At 42.4% G+C, this 22,571-nt stretch overlaps 1 pseudogene; it reads right to left on the bottom strand.

The window, feature by feature from the left end:
* Window positions 1–13,558: 13,558 nt before the first annotated feature.
* On the bottom strand, window positions 13,559–22,409 carry LOC103341896 (uncharacterized; annotated as a pseudogene).
* Window positions 22,410–22,571: the final 162 nt, after the last annotated feature.

Genomic DNA, 22,571 nt, shown 5'->3' with positions numbered 1-22,571 from the left:
CTCTAAGAGGCCCAAACATTTAGCCACCAAGACCTCTTTAGGAAGTTAGCAGCACAACAATCTCATGAGTACTATGTGTACAATACTTGGGAAAATTCAGCGGACATAATATGTTCACATCCAAACAAAACTTATGAGTACTTTGTACAATACTTCGGAAAATTCAGAGCAACAATCTCATTTAACAATCATTAATTGGAACAAAATATGAGACAAAAATATATCAAGAATATTCCTTTTCATGAGGAACTCAGAGCAGCTCCTTCACCTTAAACTCAAATTATGTGGTGTTTTGGCAACTATCAACAATGCATGTAGATGTAGTCCACTCCTACAACTCTTCTTGCAACAAACTATAAATAAATTATAAAACATGTATGTATTTTATTCATATTTTTTCCTGTTCCATTAAATGAATGTACATCCGCGAGGCTACACCAAGTTTTTTTTTTTTATAGGCTTAATATCACAAAACGTCCCTAAGGTTTACGAAACTATCAGATTGCATCCTTAATGTGTTTTTTGAGTCATTCGTGGTCCTTAAGGTTAGTATGTGCGATCATAAATGATCCATGCTGTTAAGTTCCGTCAAAAACTCCGTTGGTTTGTTGACGCATATATATATATATATATATATATATATCTCACAAAACATCCTTGAGGTTCACACACCTATCACAAATGGTCCCTATGAAAATTTTTAATTTTTTAATTTAAAATTCATAAAATTTTGGTTTTCTTTTTAAAATTATTTATAAATGAAAACGCCATTTATAGAAGGATTTTAATCTTGAGGACCATTTATGAACCCTAAACCCTTATTTTTTTTATTTTTAAATTTTATGAATTTTAAATTATTTACTTGAAACTACATTAGTTTGTGGATGTGTCATATATATGGAGCCCACATCAACAATAATATATGTCACATTTATTTAAAATATAATATATATTTTAAAATTCATAAAATTTTAAAAACAAAACAAAAATTTTATGAATTTAAAATGAAAAATTAAAAAATTTCGCAAGGACCATTTGTGATGGGTGCGTGAACCCTCGTGGGATGTTTTGTGATATATATATATATATATATATATGCTTATGTCAAAGAACTGAACCAGTTTTTGCCATGGAACTAATGGCAGGGACAGAATTTGTGATCACACATATATGTTTGCCAATAAAATTGACACATCGAATTTCCCAAGGCCCATCAATTGAAGCAAAGTTGGTTTAGGCCGTCGCTGCACTCAACATAATAGGAAGTGAGTCTGCTGTAAGAGGGAACAATAGCACATATCTCTCAGCAGATGAAAAAGTCAAAGTGTGCAACGCCATAGAAGAAGTGGATCAAGGTTTCGTGATATCAAGAAGAATCAAGATTAAGTCCCCTTATATATGTATATGCAGAGATTTTCCTGTCTTTACAGAGTAAGGTAATTCTCCCAAGATAGATAAGCAAGTTACAAACTGAGAAAGGGATAAGCAGTGAAAGCATAATGGGGGCTGTCAAAAGAATCAAACTAACCATCACGGGTAAACATCACATAAAGGGCAGCTGAAAAACAGTGAAGTGATCACCTATCCGAGAGCCTATCTCGCCAGTAATTGAAGAAGAAGAGGAAAAGGGAAAATATCTTTGCCGCCCAATAAAAACACAATCACCCTACTCCAGAGAAGAAACAGTTTTCTATAAATACAAGAAGGAGGAACAGGGTAGAGGACACTCAAAAACCCAACAAAAATCAATCAAAACAAAAACTCAAATGACTTCAAAACATGAAGCAACTAAAAGCTCATTGAGCCAAGACACAAACAAACAACTCAACTGGAAGCTCACTTGAATTCCAAGTGAAAACCAAATTTAGATTAGAATTCCCAAGGTTCGACTTAGAAAATAAGTCATTCAAATTTCACAGCAGTCTCTAGCCTGCTGAAGTCCTCGAAACACCACTATCGCCCGAAGACAGCCATTCACGCCCACTCTGAAAGCTTCACAAAGCTTAAAGTACATTGAAGCTCACTGCCAAATCAACCTTTGGTATCGATTTAAAGTTGAAACTTAGCAATCAGAGTTGTCAACATTCCACCCACTGGGCCAGGCGGTTTTCAATTAAATGGGATTCGAAATAGGGCCTAGGGCGACATTCGATCTGGACATTTCCAAATTCCAGTAACAGTAGCCTCCCATCGGCAGGCAGATGGAGTTCCAATTGTATTCTTCATCTCTAGCATGAGTATTTATTGTTATAGTTTTGTAAAAGGCGATTACTGCTTAAAAAAATGCGATTTAAATTCCATGCGCCTTACGCGCTTAAAACATGTTAAATCCCATCGTCATTACCGCTCAAAATAGCTTTAATTCCATCAACCATTACTGGCCGTAGTACAGGCTGTTTATACTGAGATAAATTGTTAAAGTCCTCACCCGTCTGAGGCAAGAAAAGAACTTACTTGGGAGATATTCCTCACCCAAATTCACAATCGTTTGTTTGCGAAATCGCAACTTGGGGCGCAAGTTATCTACTCCAAACTAAGTCTGCTTAGAATTTTATTGCTAGCAAGTGGCATGCTCGCACACCAAAGAAAGCGACTTGTTTACGACAGGTTTATGGTTCTCAAGGCAGTGGTGGAACTTTGCCCTTCCATCACAGGAGTGAACGCAAAACGGGCAAACAATTTGGCGCGCCAGGTGGGACTTCTCAAGGTATACATTGTTCTTACCGGTCCATGAATCTGGAAGCTCTAGCGTACCCACACCACGATACATGGAAATAAACCAATGGCTCTCGGGGAAAGGATTGAATCGAGGAAAGTGATGCCCATATTCAAAGACATGGCAAAGGCACGAAGGCAGTGAGGTCGGACCGGCCTCCGAGGATGAACTCGTCTGTGACTAGAGACTAGATAATATGACGACCATGGCGATGCAATGGCAGTCAACAGCAGTCAGGAAGGATCGGAGGTCTGCCATGGCGGTAATTCCCAATCCTAATGAGGTGGTCCAAAGAACTAGACCTTCCCTATGGTCCCCACTGGATTGGCATGGCCATGTCAAGAGAATCCTCCGGTGCAGGTGTGCGTGTAGGATGCCGTAACGGGAGAAATCGAGCCGACACACGTGGACCGGAGTGGTTGTTCCCGCCAGAGAACGATGGCCCTAATACGGCCGAAGTTCCTGCGCCAGACAAGTCCTGAGATCAGCCAACCAGCTTTTTCCAGCAGCAAGCGGCCCCACAAGATCTCCTTATGGCAGTCGCATGAACAGGCAGCACAATATTACCTTCTACAGGCCCGTATGATGGACTTAATCCATTCCCTCCACCTGCAAGAGGAAGGAGAGGCAGAGGGGGAAATTATCCTTATGCCAATACGACCAGTAATGGCAGGGGGCAAACCGAGGAACCACCAAGGACTGGAAGTAGCGGAAGAGCACGTGGGGAGAAGTTCGCCTTAGACCATATAGGGCGTAAACCACGATTTGCAGCTTGTACAATGGAATTTGCTCAAATCACTGCAATCTCTGCTGTATTAAGGGGATCTCGGTGTGGACAAAACTCTCCTCCTGTAATGTTCTAAATGACGTGGGGGCATTGCAGAGGATGATCAAAATGATGGAGCTGAAGCCCGGCCGTGAAGGGGAGAAAGGCCCACCCATAGGAAGCCATATCCACCTTATATCGATCCGATAATTCTGTCCCAGTTTAAAGTTCCATGACTACTATTACAGATCCAAATGTAAGTCACCATCAAGTGACCTTTGTTGCTTCAAGCAGAGTGAAGATGAACTCACTACCCAAGATTTTATAAATAGTTCAGTGAAGCTCAAATGAAGTGCCGCGATCCCCATCAAAGAAAGACACTTCATCCAAATGGCTCAGGCAGCGCCTCAAAATTTCTTTGAGGAAAAGATTTGATGGGATGTTGTTTGAGATTCGCGTAACCGGCGATACAAGCAGCCAAGCACGAGGAATTGCTCAGTGAGGAACAGTAAGAGGAACTCTTCCAAAGGCACGTGATACAAATCCCTTCTTCCTCAATACATATGATTGAAGTGGAGTCAGAAGAAGATGCAGAGGAATCGGAGGAGAGAGAGGTTGCTATTGCGAAATGGCAAGATTAAAGCACCCATCAGCTTGTAAAACCCTTACAAAGCCTCCAAGGGATCAAAAGCCGCCACCATTCACAGGAGAGGTTCGTTCCAAACAAACCCATGCAGTAACAAGGTGTATTCTTTCGATCTGACCAAAGTAGATGCTTTGTTTGATGAAATGTTGCTACAGTAAAGCAATAGAGATGCCTCACAGCTGTAATGCCCAAACCAAGAGAACTCAAGGGCAGATAAGTATGTGCAGATGGCACAATTCTTGGAATCATTCTACCAATAGTTGTGTTGTTTTCGAGATGTTATACAGAAGGAATAACAGCAGGAAGGTCAAGCTAGCGTAAAAGCCTCCATCCGTCACCACAGATCCTTTTCCCGCCACAAGTTAATATGGTCAACCTAAATTGGCGAACTAAGAGAGGGATGAACAAATCAGAGGTCGACTCCAGAGAAGCAGTAATAGTTTCAAAAGAGACTATGGAAAGACCAAAAGCAACCATTTCACCGAATAGTGCTCTGCAATGGTGCAAGTGTGAGGTTTGAGGTAACCTCGAAAAGCAGGATCCGCCACTCCAAGTGTTTTTGACCGGATTGGAACCACGCCCCAGGATAAGGCGACAGAGAAACTACCCAGGCCTGTCCAATCCAGCAGAAGAATGACTAGGCAGCCCAAGGAAGAAAAATCAATAAGGTTGCCCGTATGATAAACCTTGGCACCATCATTGAAGGCGTGGTATTCGTCGGGAAAAGTGGCATCAACAATGGAGCCGACTGTAACCCAAAGGAGGAGGGTTCGAGACAAGATCGCACATTCTCAATAACGAAAACGCATACCGCTTCCGAGGTCAATTCGCCAAAGGGAAAGAGCTAAATATTTCCCCGCGGAACAAGCGATCTCTCAACCACGTGTTGGAAAGAGCAGAATCCTCAAGAAACCTTCTATCCATTCTGCCTCCGCCTTAAAATCTACTTAAAACTCCCCGAGGAGGAAAACCGATCCTATTCCGTAAGAAGGGCAAGTAGACTGTTGAGGAGTATGAAGAAGAGCACTGATTATGAACCATCCGCAGATGACTGTAATGCGCGCCTCGAATGTAAGAACTAGAAGAATGGACGGAGGAGTATGAGGAGAACAGATGGATTATGACGGAGGTGGATGCGAAACCGAGGCCTTCTAGAATTGGAGGACTTGTTAAATGTCGACCTAGGCATTAATATGGTGTTCATTCCAGAAAAGTTCGGGCGAGAAGGACAGAGAGCACTGATGGAGACGATTTTCCCAATAAAGTTTTGAGTGCAGGGTTGGCGTATGTAAGAGGGGCCGAAAGAAGGCATACCCTGTGAATGAACAACCCACAAGTTGGCTACAGATCAGCTTTGCTTCTCCAAACCAACCAAAGAAATGGCAAACCACCTCAGACCCTTGTTTATAACAAAGAAACTTTGGAGGTGTTCCTATTCCCAAAACTATGGTAGATGGAGGTGCAGCCATCAACCTTCTGCCTCATGCACGTAAAATGGGCGAACAGAAGGACTTAATTCCAACCCACTGACCGTCACCAATTTCGCAGGAGGCATCACCAAAACCCTTGGGATCCTAGATGTGGATGTTGTAGTAGGAAGCAAGAAGCTGAAGGTTGCATTCTTTGTGGTAGAAACTACCTCTACCACTTACAATGCATACTTGGCAGAGACTGGATTCACCAGAGTCTATGTGTTCCTTCCACTCTTCATCAACAGTTAGCTTTATGGAATGAAGAAGGCTACATGGAGATAATAGAGGCCGATCCACGGCCATTTCTACCTTCTGCCATGTGTTGTGAGGCAAGGTATTATCATGATGACCTTGGTCCTTTCACCTTCTTTGGAGTCAACCAGAACGGCCGCCCCCATGGTGTCACGGCCCAGAGGCTCATTGAAGAAGGTCTAACCAATTCCTTGGAGGATTGGAACAGACCTTTTGTTCTAAATTTCCATGGCACTAATGTCTAGTCCCAATCAACAGGAAAAGGATCGAGCTGCAACAATCCGGTCCATTACAAAAAGATTGTTGATATACTGGGAGGAAAAGAAGTTTTTTGAGCAGAATTCAGCCATCAATATGGCAGAATTCACTCATGAAAGCACGGAAAGCCAGGAGGAAGAAGAACTACAGGAGGAAGTGCTAGATTTTGCACCACCAGACTGATGACTCTCGCCAGAGGTAGAAGATCCTTTGCAGGAAATAAACTTAGGAACAGGGGAGGATCCAAGGCCTACCTTTATCAGATGCACTATTGAAAGAGCCACTTAAGAAGGAACTCGTTGCACTTCTGCAAGAGTTCAAAGATTGTTTTGCTTGGCATTATCATGAGATGCCAGGATTAGACAGGGAATTGGTAGAACACAAGCTGCCAATCAAAGAGGGATACCTACCACCAAGCAGGCGAGGAGGATGTCCATGGACACAGAATCAAAGTCAAAGAAGAAATAGAAAGGTGCTCAAGGCAGGATTCATCGAGCCTGCCATCTATGCTGATTGGCTAGCTAACATTGTACTGCGGTTCTAAAAAGGAAAACTGGGGCAATAATCTGGTGGATTAGTAAACCTAAATGAAGCCTCTCCAAGGATGAGTACCCTATGCCAATGGCGTATGCTAGTAGATGGAGCTGCCACAACCGATGCTATCTTTTATGGATGGCAACGCAGGTTACAATCAGATCATGATGGCAGAAGAAGATATCCACAAGACAGCCTTCATGTGTCCAGGGCATATAGGTGCTTTTGAATACACTGTAATGCCTTTTGGCTTGAGAAATGCAGGGGCTACCTATCAAAGGGCAATGAATTCTGTTTCCACGATATGATTGGACATTCCCTGAAGTTTATATTGATGATGTTGTGATTAAATCACCAGAGGAGGGAAACCACATGACAGATCTAAGAAGAGCATTCCTAAGAATGAGGCAACATAAACTGAAAATGAACCCAAAGAAGTGCTTTTTGGAGTTCAAGCGGGAAATTTCCTAGGATTCTTGGTCCACCAAAGAGGCATAGAGATCGACAAAAACAAAGCAAGATCCATCATGGAAGCCTTTGCCACCTAGGAACAAGAAGGAATTGCAAAGTCTCTTAGGAAAAATTAATTTTTGAGGAGATTTATATCCACTCGCAGGAAAATCCAAATTTTCTTCTTTGTTAAGATTAAAACAGAACAAACCTTTAAGTGGGAAGAATAGCACCAACAAGCTTTTGAGGAAATCAAGCATTACCTCTCAAATCCACCGCTGTCCCCACCAAGGAGAGGCAGACCACTCAAGCTCTATATATCTGCATCAGGAAGTATCCATTGGAAGTTTATTGTTCTGTGATAACAAGGAAGGAAAGGAACAAAGTGTTTATTACCTAAGCGTAACTCTGAACAGAAGTGGAAAGAAAATATTCTGCAATTGAAAGACTTTGCCTAGCCTTGTACTTCACCGCTGTACAAAGCTCAGACATTACATGCTGCCATACACCATCTATATCATTGCCAAAACAGATCTGATCAAATACATGCTAACAAGACCAATGCTGAGAGGCAGAATTGGAAAATGGACCTTGGCCTTGACAGAATTTGCCTTCAGATATGTTCCTCAGAAAGATCACAAAGGACAAGCTTGGTGGCGAGACTTCCTAGCAGATCATCCCGGAGAGGAGATTGAAAATATGGACTCTTTAGACATAGCAAATGCAGATCTATTGACCAGAGCTCACACCTGCCTCAACAATCCTATCTACTCAGTTCATCTTGCACCTTGGAAGTTATACTTTGATGGATCAAAAACTGATATAACTTCAGGGGCAGGAATTGTCTTGGAAGAACCACTTGGAATCAGACACTGCTATTCTTTCCAATTGGATTTCCAATGCACCAACAACAGGGCAGAGATATGAGGCCTTAATCATTGGCTTGGAAATACCGGTAGAACTAGGAATCGATGCAATCAGTGGACAATTCTGGGAGATTCCATGCTAGTTTTGAAACAAATTGCTTGGAGAATACAAGTGCCTAAGCCCTTCTTTGGCTGTCTACTTGGTGGCAGCTAGAAATCTTGTGATGAATTCTGAGAGAAGCCACTTGGGAACATATCCCAAGGAAGAAAATTTTGCAGACAATGAATTGGCCTGGTGGCAACAGTGTACAAATGCAGAAGATTGTGTACAAAGAATCATCGAGTAGGAAAGAAAGCCTACCATCTGTACGGCCAGAGGGATGGAGATAGATGTCAATTCTGCCATACAATCACTGAAGATGATTGGAGAAATCCTATCATGACCTATCTACGATATCCAACTTTGCCCTCTGAGAAAGAGAGTCAGAATCATGGCTTTAAACTACCTTATGTGGAATGAAGATTTGGTCCGAAAGAGCAAGGATGAGGTGCTTTTAAGGTGCCTCGGAAAGGAAGAATACATGAAAGTTATGGGGGAGACCCATGAAGGAATCTGTGGAGCACATCAAGGTGGGAGAAAAATGTGCTGGTTAATTAGGAGATATGGCTACTCCTGGCCAACCATGATGAAAGATTGCATTAACTATTCCAAGGGGTGTGAATCTTGTCAAAGACACGGTCCAGTCCAGCAGGCTCCATCAGTTCCCATGAATCAGGTGGTAAAACCATGGCCCTTTAGAGGATGGGCAATGGATCTCATTGGTAAGATCTATCCAACAAAGCCAGCAGCCAAGCAAAGACACTCGCTTATCATTGTTGCCACGACTATTTCACTAAGTGGGTGGAAGCCAAGGCTCATAAATCTACTACATCTCAAGAGATCATCACTTTCATAGAAGAGCAGATTATCCAAAGATTTGGCATCCCAGAATCAATCACAATGATAGAGGATCTTCCTTCATATCCAGAGAAAATGTCTTGGACATGGCAGAGGCATTCAAATTCGCACTGCTCCAATCCACTCCTTTATTATGCCCAAGCCAATGGACAGGCAGGAATCAAGCAACAAAGTGATCATCAACATTATCAGGAAAATGCTTGAGAAGAATCCGAAACAATGGCATGAGAAGGTGCCGAAACTACAGTGCATATAGAACTTCAAAGAGAAGCGTGCGCATGACTCTATGCGCGTTAACCTACGGTCATGATGCAATTCTCGCTATGGAGATAGCTGTTCACCCTCAGTAATTGCTCACCAACATGACTTAGTAGGAGAAAACTACTCCTGTGCTATGCTGCTGGAACTGAAGGATTGGATGCGAAGTGCAGATTAGACACTCTCAACAAACTCCCGGCGGAAAACAGCAGGCTGTATCAAGGGCCTACAACAAGAGAGTCAGGGACAAGAGTTTTGAAGAAGGGGAGATAGTCCGAAGGCAGTCGCTTCTGCCCTCGGAACCCATGTGGCGGTTATGGAAAATGGTCACCTACATGGGAAGGCCTTCATAATCAACCGATCTCTCGAATGGGGGCATACTGAGGTTGTAGGTGATAGGGATGGAGAAGTTCATACGGCCCCAATCAATGGCAAATGGTTAAAAAAGTTTTATCCAATCCATGTGGGATGCGCAGCTGCATACAAAGCAGACTCGGGATAGACACAAGATTACACTAGAAATCTTTTGGTTCCTTTCAAAATTACCCTTGTTTCTACATCTGTCTTTAAGTTTGTCCCTTTTTTGTTGTACTTCACTTCTGTCTTTTTAAGTTTGTCCTTTTTGTTGTACTTCTACTTCATGCTTTTTCGTTAACTGGGAATTTACCACGCTACAATTTAATGGCTATGTTATTTAAGTCCAAACTGCTCCAAAACTATTCAAACTTAAGGGGGCATTGTTTGGGCCAAAATTGACACATCCAAATTCAAGGCCCATCGTAACAAACAAAGCTCGGTTTGGGCCTCACAGCCCAACATAATAGGAAGAGGGAGTCCAGACCAGGAAGAGGAACAATAGCACATGGCACCTCTGGGATAAAAGTCACAGACAATGGCTAAGTCACAGGGTGAAAAGTCACAAGGCAGCTGATGAAAAAGTCAGAATGACAACCGCCATAGAAGAAGTGATCAAGGTTTCGTGATATCAAGAAGAACGAAGATTAAGTCCCCCTCTATATATGTATATACAGATATTTTCCTGTCTTTACAGAGAAGGTAATTTCCCAAGATAGATAAGCAAGTTACAAACTGAGAAGGGATAAGCAGAAAGCATGGGGCTGTCCAAAAAGAATCAAACTAACCATCACGGGTAAACATCACAAGGGGCAGCTGAAAACAGGGAAGTGATCACCTATCCGAGCCTATCCGCAGATGAAGAAGAAGAGGAAAAGGGGGAAAATATCTTTGCCGCCCAATAAAACACAATCACCCTACTCCAGAGAAGAAGCAGTTTTCTATAAATACAAGAAGGAGTGAACAGGTAGAGGACACTCAAAAAACCAAAAATCAATCAAAAACAAAAACTCAAGATGACTTCAAAACAAAGCAACCAAAGCTCATTGAGCCAAGACACAAACAAACAACTCAACTAGAAGCTCACTTGAATTCCAAGTGAAAACCAGCTTTAGATTAGAATTCCCAAGGTTCTGGACTTAGAAAATAAGTCATTCAAATTTCACAGTGCAGCCTCTAGCCCATCGAAGTCCTCGAGAACGACCACGCCCAAGAAGCCGATTCGCCCACTCAGAAGCTTCACAAAAGCTTAAAGTACATTGAAGCTCGCAGAATCAACCTTTGGTATCGATTTAAAGTTGAAACTTAGCAATCGAGTTGTCAACATTCCATCCAGGCCGGACAGTTTCGGCCACATTTCCGTCGGCCCGAGAGCCTCCCATCCAGGAAATGGAGTTCAATTGTATCTTCATCTCTCTAGCATGAGTATTTATTGTTATAGTTTTGTAAAAGGCGTTCGCCTAAAAGCGATTTAAATTCCATCGATCGCTTAAAAAGCTGTTTAAATCCCATCAACCATTCGCGTAACAGCTGTTTATACTGAGATAAATTGTTAAAGTCCTCACCCGTCTGAGGCAAGAAAAGAACTTACTTGGGAGATATTCCTCACCCAAATTCACAATCGTTTGTTTGCAGAAATCAGTAACTTGGGGCGCAAGTTATCTACTCCAAACTAAGTCTGCTAGAATTTTTATTGCTAGCAGTGGCACGCTCGCACACCAAAGAAAGCTGACTTGTCGACCAGTTTATGGTTCTCAAGGCAGTGGGGAACTTTGCCCTTCCATCACAGGAGTGAACGCAAAACGGGCAAACACATATTAACCTTGAGGACCACAAATGACCAAAAAAAATATTAAGGATGCAATCTGATAGTTTCGTAAACCTTAGGGGCGTTTTGTGATAATAAGCCTTTTAAAAAAAAAAATAGTACAGCCGCGTTTCTTTCTAAATTTTTTAAGAAAAATAGTATAGTCGATGACTATACTGGAATTTTTCCTTACTTTTTAAAAATTGTATTTCCGAGAGGCTACTTGTTCTTGGAGCGGCCTTACTGTTTTTGACGTGGCGGCTATCACTACGTGGGTCCTTTTTTTAATATATATATAAATAGTATAGCAGCGTGGCTATACCTCGTTTTTTAATTTTTTAAAAAATAGTATAGCCGAGCGGCCATACTCGGTTTTATTAATGTATCTTTAAAAATAGTATAGCCGCCCGGCTATCCGAATTTTGACACATGAGCCTAATCCTTGGGCGGCATTACTGATTTTTCTTGTTTTAAATTTTTTAAATTTTTTGTTCTAAATAATATAGTGGTCGAACATTTAAGTTGTAATTTGCAAACAATTTTGCCGAATAAAACACGTACGTATTTTATTCGTATTTTTTCCCATTCCGTATTTTACTAACTATGAATGAATGTACAGCTGCGATGCTATACCAGGTTTTTATTTATTAAAAATCGTATAACAGCAAGACTTATACTCGGTTTCTTTCTAATTTTTATTTTATAAAAAATAGTATAGTCGCTCGACTATACTAGGATCTTTCCTAATTTTTTTTTTTAAAATTGTATCGCTGAGCGGCTATACTCGTTCTTCCTAATTTTTTAAAAAAAAACATAGTATAGCCGACCAGCCTTTACTCGCTTTTGATGTGGCGGCTAGCTCCAAGTGGTCCTTTTTTTAATTTATATAAATCGATAGCCAAACGGCTATACTTGGTTTTGTTTTGTTTCGTTTCTTAAATAATATAGCCTCCCGGCTATCCTCAGTTTTATTAATGTTTCTCTAAAAATAGTATAGCCGCCTGGCTCTCAACATTTTGACACGTGGGCCTAATCCCTGGGCAGTGTCCTCTTTTGATTTTTATAAATAGTATAGCCGGGCGGCTTTACTGGTTTTTCTTGTTTTAATTTTTTTTAATAAATAGTGTAGGCGAACAACTATACTATATAACTGGATCCTTTTTTGTCTTTTAAATTGTTTTCCCCAATTTTCGTTTATTAATAAGAGTAGTTTAGAGTATTATTCATTACTATTAGGCCATTATCCAAGTTTCTATTGTCCCCTTTTGATTTTTTACTTTTTCAGAGTTATTTCTCATATAAATAATTTAACACTTTCATGGTTAATAACATATTATACATGTACGTACATATTTTTTATTAATACATTCGCGTTATGCACATGTCTTAAAGACTTGGTAAAGTTTGTGTTTTTTAAAAAGCAAACGTTGTAATATCCCACATCGACCAACGGAGAGGGGGTGATGTGCCTTATATGTACATGCCCACCTTCATTTAGCACGAGGCCTTTTGGGAGCTCATTGGCTTCGGAGTCATAAGAACTCCAAAGTTAAGCGAGTTTAGGTTAGAGCAATCCCAGGATGAGTGACCAACTCGTATTATACAGGTACGTATGTATTCTTCATGAAATGCATTTATATATGCTATATTATAATATTGCTTGTAGGTCCATTGCATAGCTCACATGTAAATGTAGACACAACAATTAATTATGTTGCTAATTTATTTATTTATCAAATTGTGGGTGTTCACAGATAAGGCAAGATCTGCATTTGTCACGTCTCTGTCTGTCTCAAGAAAATAATTGAGGCTAATAAGCAAAGAGACTCATTATATGGGGCTGTTACCACAAAGAAAAGCAACCATGTGGAGATTCAAATCTGCAAACTACCATGTGAGTATTGATTATCTTTGATTTATTTGTGCATAATCATCTCCGGACTGTTGAGAGAATTGGAATCTTGACAACTATAATGTCAATTAAATTGCACGAAATTCTTGAGACTGAATTTTTACACCCTCAAGTTGAAAAGCTATGTTGTTTGAGTAAAAAATGGTTCAAGTTATTCACCTTCAAGTTTTTCAACTTTTGCAAGAGATCCTTCCATTAAATCATTGTATTGTTTATTCTGTTTGATGGGTTATTTATGCATGGGAAATTGAATTTACTGTTTGTTTAATCTGTCATCAGGATTGCACAATTTAAAAAGATGGACAAAGCAAGACATAGAACAGATATATATTGGATCTGATGAGAAAATACACATACATCTCTTTCATATACAAGTATGTTTGTTCAATGTCTACAAAATTGGATGATTTTCATCCCTAATGGTTGAAAGTGTTGAGAAGAGAGACTCTGGCTTTGATCAAGCGCCTGAACAGGCACTCAAGTCCTTCTTCTATATCTTGAATGTTTGCCTCCAAATCCTGGAGCCAAATTTGCACATTCTCAACTTGCATGGCATAATCAGATTTCTTAGACTTGTGAGTATTCAATGCAGCATCCACCTTCTCAAGTTCATTCGTATCTGCAGTTTCCTCACCCTCACAGGATACTCTTTTGGGCTGCACTAGCTTGGAAACTAATGACCAACTGCTTGACTTTGATTTCGAACCAGCTATGAAGGACAACAAGGATTCAAACACAGCAACAGTTACTGCATCTAACTCTTTCAACATGTTGATCACAGCTGGAGTTTCATGGTTTTTGTCGGTTCCCTAACTTTCCTTGACCTTGAAGGCCTTGTTCATTGCCTCGTTGACATCCTTCCTAGAGGCAAGGTATTTTCTAACCTCACTCATGAAGCTCATGTCACCTCCTCGTCTTCTGCGCATAATGGATTGAAGTTCATGTGTGCACTCCTTCGTTTGCAAAAGGGCATCCTTAATGATGCCACACACATCCAGGAACCTCAAAGATCCATCTAGTATCATTGATCCATTTGTCTCCACAAGCCTGGGATAAGGTTTGCTGAGAGTGTGGCAATAGAAGAAACTTCTCAACCCAATCATGCAAATCTTGGAAAAGAGAAAGGTCTTGTACTTTGCAGTTGAATGTTCAATTTGGTGTTTCAGTTTTCTTTCCTTCCCTTTGGCATCTGCTCAATATATATCACACGGTTCGGGAGGCAAGAACTCATCCTCTTCACAGCTAAATCAGTCAAAATGTGATTTCGATATGGATCCAAAAACTATATCAGCGATGTTTATGCATTGTCTCCCCACCACCGGATCACAAACCCCATCAGCACCTATATTTTACTTAAAATCTATAGCATGAGTATCTTCAATTTGGTAACAATGTCATGGGATGAATTGCACAATCGACCATAAAATAAGCAGAACACGAGTGCTATTGTACCATCTCTCTCTCTCTCTCTCTCTCTCTCTCTCTCTCTATATATATATATATATATATATATTAATGAAAGGGAATAGCTAGCTCTTCTATCCAGCATTCCAGCTTTGCCTGCCTCCGGTCCCCGGTGACGAGTTCTGTATCACTCTGCCCAGGAAATATTTTTGCATTAATATATATTCATGTGGTACATTTTCTGTGTCAGAATCATTCATCACCTTCCATTTCCTGCCAACTAGTTTTTTAATATCATACACATGCATTTGCTGCTAGTGTTCAAAAAATCGTCCTAGGCGGCGCCTAGGGGTGGCCTGGGCGGGTCTGGGCGCCTTGGGGTGGCCTGGGCGGGTCTGGGCGCCTAGGCTAGTCCTTCATTTCCGAGAGCTTTTGGCGGCACCATGTGGTAAACTAAGCGAAGAAGATTTGGCTGGATCTGCTCCACGAGCTTGCGGGGGCAGCACCAGGTGGTAAACGCGAAGAAGATGACCTAATGGAATATGTTGTACGCATCGTTTTGTTGGGTAGGAATTATTAAGCTATACGTATCGTTTTGTTGGGTAGGAGTTATAAAGCTATACGTATCGTTTATGGGCCCAACAAACAAAAACCCTTTCGGTCTATACCCAAAAATTGCAATGTAATATTTTTTTAAGGTTTTTTAGGTTTTAGACATAAAAAAAAATTCACTTTTGGAAAAAGCCAAAGCTTTTTCAAAAAAACAAAAAAACCACTCAACTTTCAAATCAAAGACATACAAATGTATTGGATTCCTTAGGAAATCTAAAAATAAATAAGGGCATTTTTGTCCATTTTTGCTTCTTTTAAAATTTTTTTCTCTCCTTTTGCTTTTTCCAAAATGCCCCAATTTTTTAACTAATTAGAGTATTACTATATGCTTTATGCTAAACTTTCTCCCCATGTTTTATATCAATTATGGTACTTTCTAATTTAGCCAACTAATTTATATATCATTTTATTTTGCATGATATTGTTATAAATTTATAATTAAAATACAAAATTATTATAAATAATAAAGAAAAAGAAACGTCTAGGCCCCAATTACTCCTCCAGGCACTAGGCCCCTGCCTACCACCCGACTACGGCCTAGTGATTTTTCGAACATTGGCATTTTCATGTTCTTTTTCCCTCAATGAAATGCATGTTTCTTTATCATACAGCGCATTCCAGACAATAAGCTTGCTTGCATTAACAAGATACTCATCAGCACCATGACGATAAGCTTGTAACACCCCGACTCCAATTATTTCATATTTTAATTTAATTAAGAGAAAATATTAATTTACTCTTGGGTTAAAGGTAATTTTGGTCACTTTCTTATTCGGGAAGATTTTGGGACCACGAGTGGTTTGGTTGCGTAGGTGGTACTGAGACGAAACCATAGACAAAGGCGGTAGGCTTGAATCGGAGATTTAACGAAGTTTTGGTGATCAAAACAAGTTCGGTGGCGAAACCGTAAATATTTCAAAGAGTTTGGAGTAAAAATCAGATTTTTCATTTTTACCTCACTCTCTCTCTCTCTCTCTCCCGCGTCTTCTCCTCCCTTGCGATTTTCCCCCTCCCATGTCACTGTTCATCGGATCGGAAAACTCCTCACAGCCACCACCTCCGACCACCCGTCCGACGAGACCGGTTCCGTTGAACCGCCACCTCTCCCTCTCTCTTCCCCGGCCAAGATAGCTCAGGAACCTTCGGATTCGCCGGAAAACACGGAAAAGCTAATCGACTGGAACTTCCAGCCGCTCGATCTCTCTCCTCCAGCCACCATTTCCGACGGGTAAGGTGAGGTTTCTCATCCATTTTCTGTGTTCTAGCTGGCTGTGGCATAGGAATTGATCGATTTGCAGTTTAAATTCACGAATTTGAAACCTAGGTTTTGGCCGGTTTTCAATGTGAAATTCCGGCCACTTGCCATCCGAATTGGACGTTGCCGTAGTTGAAAAAGATGCTCCATTCGTCGAGTAGTATCTAGGATTGGAAGGGTGGTTCGTAATTTGGAGATTTTCTGTCGCCGGAAATTTCTCTACACACCCACGCGCTGCAGGCGCGTATGGCGGCGCGTGGGCAAGGCAGGTGAAGTTTCTTTTCATCTTGATGAGATCCTTAGGTTGTCACGAGTGCGTAGGATTTTGCGGATCTCAATTTGGATATCGTTTGACTATCGAACGGATTTCGCATATTGTGCGTTATCCGGGTTCGATAAGTTCTGACCGTTGGATCGCTTCCAAACTGAAGTATGTTGATCTAGGTACTCTTAGAAACCTATAGGAATTTGCGGATCGTGAATCGGAGCCCCGGATGTTCCGATTCAATAATTTGAAATTTAGGAAATCGCGATAACCGTACGATCGAAAGCGATTCCCAAACTGTAACAGGACCTTAGGATATTCCTTTGGACGTACACGCACCGGGAACTTGGGGATTTAAGTATTTCCTTTTGTGAATTTCTATTTTGGAAGTACGTTATATTAATCAAGGGTTCGTATCTCGAAATAGGTACTTGTTGACTATTCAAGCACCCTCTCGGGGCCGGGCAGCTTGGGATTATTTGTGAGTGGACTTTGTTTTAAGCATATGCATGGTTTTATTGATGAAAGATTTGTGCATATATTTTAAATGGTGATTTTGAGTTAATAATCATTTGGTTGATGGATTTGAATATTCTTATACATCTTGGCAATATATTTTGAGTATGGATATATATATATATATATTTTTGAGTATGATGAATATGTTAATATGAATTTTGGGATGACTATCTATGTTGTCTATGTATAGAGTATGAGAGGTTGTTGTGGTGAGATTGTGGAAAGATGTGAGTTTGAGGGATGGTTGTGAGATGTATGAGTATGTTAGGTGAGTACCATTCCCTAGTTACTAGGCTTCCCACACACGTCGTTGGCAGTGCTGGTGGGGTGGGAAGGCCATGAGATTGCGGGTCTCACACATGTCGTTGGCGTGCGGTGTGTGAGACACTTTCCATACGTGTCGTTGGCAGGCCGCGTATGGGAAGAGTATGCTTATTGCTTAAGTATCATCACACACGCCGTTGGCAATGCCGGTGGGGTGATGATACTGCTCACGCGCGCGTAGGACTTGTTATGAGATTTGTGAGCTACACGTGTCGCTGGCGCGTGCCGGCGTGTGAGCTATGGAGTTCCGCCCCGGTTGCTGACTACTCATCCCGGACGCCTTGTTAGTGTTCGAAATCCTCGCGTACGCTTAACAATCCCCCGGTTGGATTGTTTCCCCGGTACATTAGTATGGAGAGAAGTATATATTATATTATAGTCCTAGTTATATATATATATATATATATATTTAGATATGAGTGTTTACGGGTTGATGAGAGTTGCATATCATTGGGAAATGAGTTGTGGATTTGAGAGGTGGAGATGTTTTGGACTTTGGGATAATGTGTTTTGAGTTTTGATTTATGAATTGTGCAACTGCATGCTAGAACATTATTTTTACATGGTGGGGTTATTATGTTGATTTAAAGTCCAAACTTTATTTTTGTCCACTCACATATTTCTGTTTTGCGCCTCCCAGTGCAGAGTTGCTTTTGGAAGCGTTGAGCAGTTACGAGCTCCAAACTTTTCGCAGTTGTTAGGGTCTGTGTAAATTCCTTCTACTCAACTGTTTGTTGTAAACAAATTCTGTAGATGCTCTGTTATCGCCATGTTAGGTTACTACTTGAGGCCAGATGCCATTTTATGTTGGATTGTTGTATGTTAAAAGCATGCTGGCAGTTAGAATATATATTTTTTTTTATGTAAATATTACAGGTTGAATATTGTTGGGTTTGAGCATTTTTCAGGGGAGACTCTTCCAAAATTTTGGTAGGATGTCTTGGATTCTTAGTAAGTGGGCCCGGCATCGTGTGATATCGGCACCAAGACGGGTCCGCCCCGGTGCTGGGAAATTCTGGGGGTCTGTCACAAAGCTTGCTTGCATTAACAAGATACTCATCAGCACCATGAGTGTTTGGCCAGACAGACTTGATATGTAGGTTTGAGAGGTGCAATTGGTTTCCCTTTCGACGACAATGAGGAAGACGATCCATTAGATGAGCTGAACTTAGCAATCATTCAGCAACTCAATTAGCTGGGCATTTAGATCTGTCACCCAAAATTCAATATACAAAGAAGGTAGATGGTGAGAAATTATGGTGACAGACATTTCTTGTATCAAAGAAAGGCAATGCCACTCGCGCACTGCATACATGTTAAAAGAAATGGGTGAGTTGGACAGTTGGAGGAGGTAGGGAACACGGCAACATTGTTGAGATAGGTTAAGAAATTCTTGGCAACCAGGAAGATGATGAAAATGGCGATTCGCAAGGCCTTTGGAAATTTGAAGGGTTTGTCCTTCAGTAAAGAGAGGCTGTGGCAATGGTTAGCATGCTAAAAGGGGTGGAAGCAGTTACTCGGATTGTATTTCCCATCATCGTCTCTCCTCTTTTGCGCCTTTGGAATGATTTCGAATTCAAGGCTGAAGTTAGCATGATTGGCGGCACAAATCACAAAAATTTAGTCAAGCTGCTAGGATACCACCATGACATATATATATATATATATGTGTGTGTGTGTGTGAGAAAATCATATGATATATGCTTACGAAGCAGAGGGTTGAAATAAAAACACAATTAATTTATGTATTTATATATGGGCCCAAGCCCATAAGAGAACCTTGTTAAAATACCAGCCCATAAGTGAAACACAACGTTTCACTGACACTGCTTCACCTTTTTTTCAACGAGCCCTATCCTCACTTATCTCTCACCTCCGATCTCTCTCTACCTCCATCGTCTCTCCTCTTTCTCTGACGAGTGGATAAGAAGTCGCTGCCACTGGTTGGGTCGAGAAGAGTAGAGAAGCAGCCACCGACACGCCCTGACAGACCCGTCCCCAATTTCCCGCAATCCGAGATGAACCTGCGGAGACCCCGGCATCACACCCATGCCGGGTTCACTCTTTAAATCTACGCCTCGTTTACCATAGAGGATTAAGGGCACGAGATTTTCTGCGAAAATTTCGATGTAGTCTCCTCCTGTAAATTGAACATTTTCCCAAAATTTCCACCTGCATAGAACGCATTTTATAACCCAACCGGCAGCATGCACAATACAATCTCATGCAATTTACATAAATGGCCCCCGGCCTTCAAATGATTCTAGCAAAACTGCCCACAAAGTTTTAAAATAACTTAATGCATCAAACATGCATATAACAATTTCAAAATCTACTCACGCGCACCTTCACTCACTTAGTCCCCAGGACAAGCCTCAATTCAACCAAGTTTTGGGACCAACAACGAGGTCCAAACCAATCCCAATAAGACCACCTAAGTGGGGTCTAATCTGTGGCTGCACCTAGTAACTTCAGGCTGCCTACGTGCCCTTACATCGAGGGATCAAGCCACACGTAGCTCTTTCGTATCTATCCTGGCTACTAATATCACATAAACCATTACAGCCATACCCATTTCATATATTCTAATATTTATCCATCACAACCCACCAAACACAATCACAATATCACCCTTCATACGACGGGACGCACCCGGCCTCGTATGGGGCCTCAACACGCCGGCTAATCCAAAGACGCGCGGCGACCTCACCACCGGGCCTGGCTACATTCTCACCAGCCCTCACACAATCACATCTCCTCATACGCCGGGACGCACCCGCCACGATGGGGTCCGCCAACACGCCGCTAATCCAAAGATGCGTGCGACCACACCGGGCCCGCTACATTCTCACCACCACACAACCATATCTCCTCATACGCCGGACGCACCCGACCACGTATGGGTCCGCATCAACACGCCGCTAATCCAAAGACGCGCGGCGACCACACCGGGCTCGCTACATTCTCACCACCCGCTCGCTATATTCTCACCACCATCACACAATCACATCTCCTCATACGCCGACGCACCCGCCACGTATGGGGTCTATCAACACGCCGCTAATCCAAAGATGCGCGGCGACCACCATCGGGCCGCTACATTCTCACCACCTCACACAATCACATCTCCTCATACGCCGGACGCACCGCCACGTATGGTCTCCAACACGCCGGCTAATCCAAAGACGCTGCAACCTCACTGCCGGGCTCGCTACATTCTCACCAACCTCACACAACCATATCTCCCCTCATACGCCGGACGCACCCGCCACGTATGGGGTCCGCTAACACGCCGGCTAATCCAAGATGTGCGACCACACCGGGCACCGCTACATTCTCACCACTCGCCTCGCTACATTCTCACCAGCCATCACACAATCACATCTCCTCATACGCCGGACGCACCCGCCACGTATAGGTCATCGCCAACACGCCGCTAATCCAAAGACGCGTGCGACCTCCGGGCTCGCTACATTCTCACCACCCTCACACAACCACATCTCCTCATACGCCGGACGCACCCGCCACGTGGAGTCTGCAACACGCCGGCTAATCCAAAGACGCGCGGCGACTCACCATCGGGCCTCGCTACATTCTCACCACCCTCAACATGATCACAATAAGGGTACGTGGGGTAGTGCGTATAGCTGTAAGCTAACATTCAATCGCTTTATTTACTTTTAAACATCCACACAATTGAATATATAAAATAATATAAATTCTACTCCTATACAAACCTCAACCCTGGCATAGCATCTGATAATTTCCGCAATTTAAATCATAACATAAAATCCTAAATCCGCACATAAACCATTTAACTCGACAACGCCCAAGACCTGTCACTAAGGTCATTCTAACCCTCCTGGGATGATAGAACTACACAACGAAAGTCTAGAGGTCAACCCGGGGTCAAACTACCCAACTTGGTCAAACAGTCCCGTGGGGCCCACGACCTCCAAATCATGATCCGACAATTCCTATAGGTTCTACAAGCTCTAGGACACATGTCCTGCAAGTTTGGTCTAGATCGGACGGTCGGATCGCTCACGATCGCACGATCGGAAGGTCGCTAAAACCCTAACCCTAGGGTTGGTATTTTCGGAGTATCCGGGACTCCATTTTACGATCCGTCGAATCCTACACGATCCTGGTAATACCTAGATCAACATATTATAATTTCAGGACCATCCAACGGTCCAATCCTAGCGAACCCGGAAAATACGCGATATGCGATATCCGTTCGGAACTCTAACAGCATCCAAAATGAGATCCGAGCACACCTACGCGCTCATGACATCGAGAGGATCACAATGGGACAAAAATGCCCTCAACTACAAAGTAGTGCCACGCGCCGCCACACGCGCCGGCAGCATGGTGTCTAAAGCGATATCGCATCGCCGGAAAACCTCCAAATCGTGAGCCAAGACTCCTACCCTAGGTAATACACCTAATTTGGAGTCACTTTTGTTCTTGGACATACCCCAAAAACTGACCGGAAGTGGCCGGAATCGCGATCGCAAAATCGGCCGAAACCTAAATCGAAAATCGGATGATTTACACTCAAAATTGATGCAATCCTACCCAACCATCAGCTAGATCATGAAAAATAGGTAGGAATCCATACCTCAATCACCGAAACGGTGGCCGGAGGAGGGAGATCGAGCCGCGGTTTCGCGAAACCGCCAAAACTTGCATTTTCCGGCTGGCGCGGCGCCGACGTCGGGAAGGGCAGTCTTGACGGCGGCCGAGCCGTCCTTAGACGGTCCCTGTCCCATCGCCATGGACGGTGGCCGAGTTTCAAGAGAGAGAGGAGGAGCTGTCGGGAGAGAGAGAGACGCGGGAGAGAGAGAGAGTGACGGGGGCAATTCCGTCTTTTAACCAAAAATCCATCTTCCAAATATTTACGATTATGCCACTGAGCTTCTTTTGACCATATCTCTCTC

The sequence above is a fragment of the Prunus mume genome, linkage group LG1, assembly GCF_029339155.1.
Source record: "Prunus mume cultivar Tortuosa linkage group LG1, ASM2933915v1, whole genome shotgun sequence".
NCBI classification, from domain to species: Eukaryota; Viridiplantae; Streptophyta; class Magnoliopsida; order Rosales; family Rosaceae; genus Prunus; species Prunus mume.
Note: the sequence above shows the minus strand (reverse complement) of the source record. Positions and strands in the feature narration are given on the sequence as shown.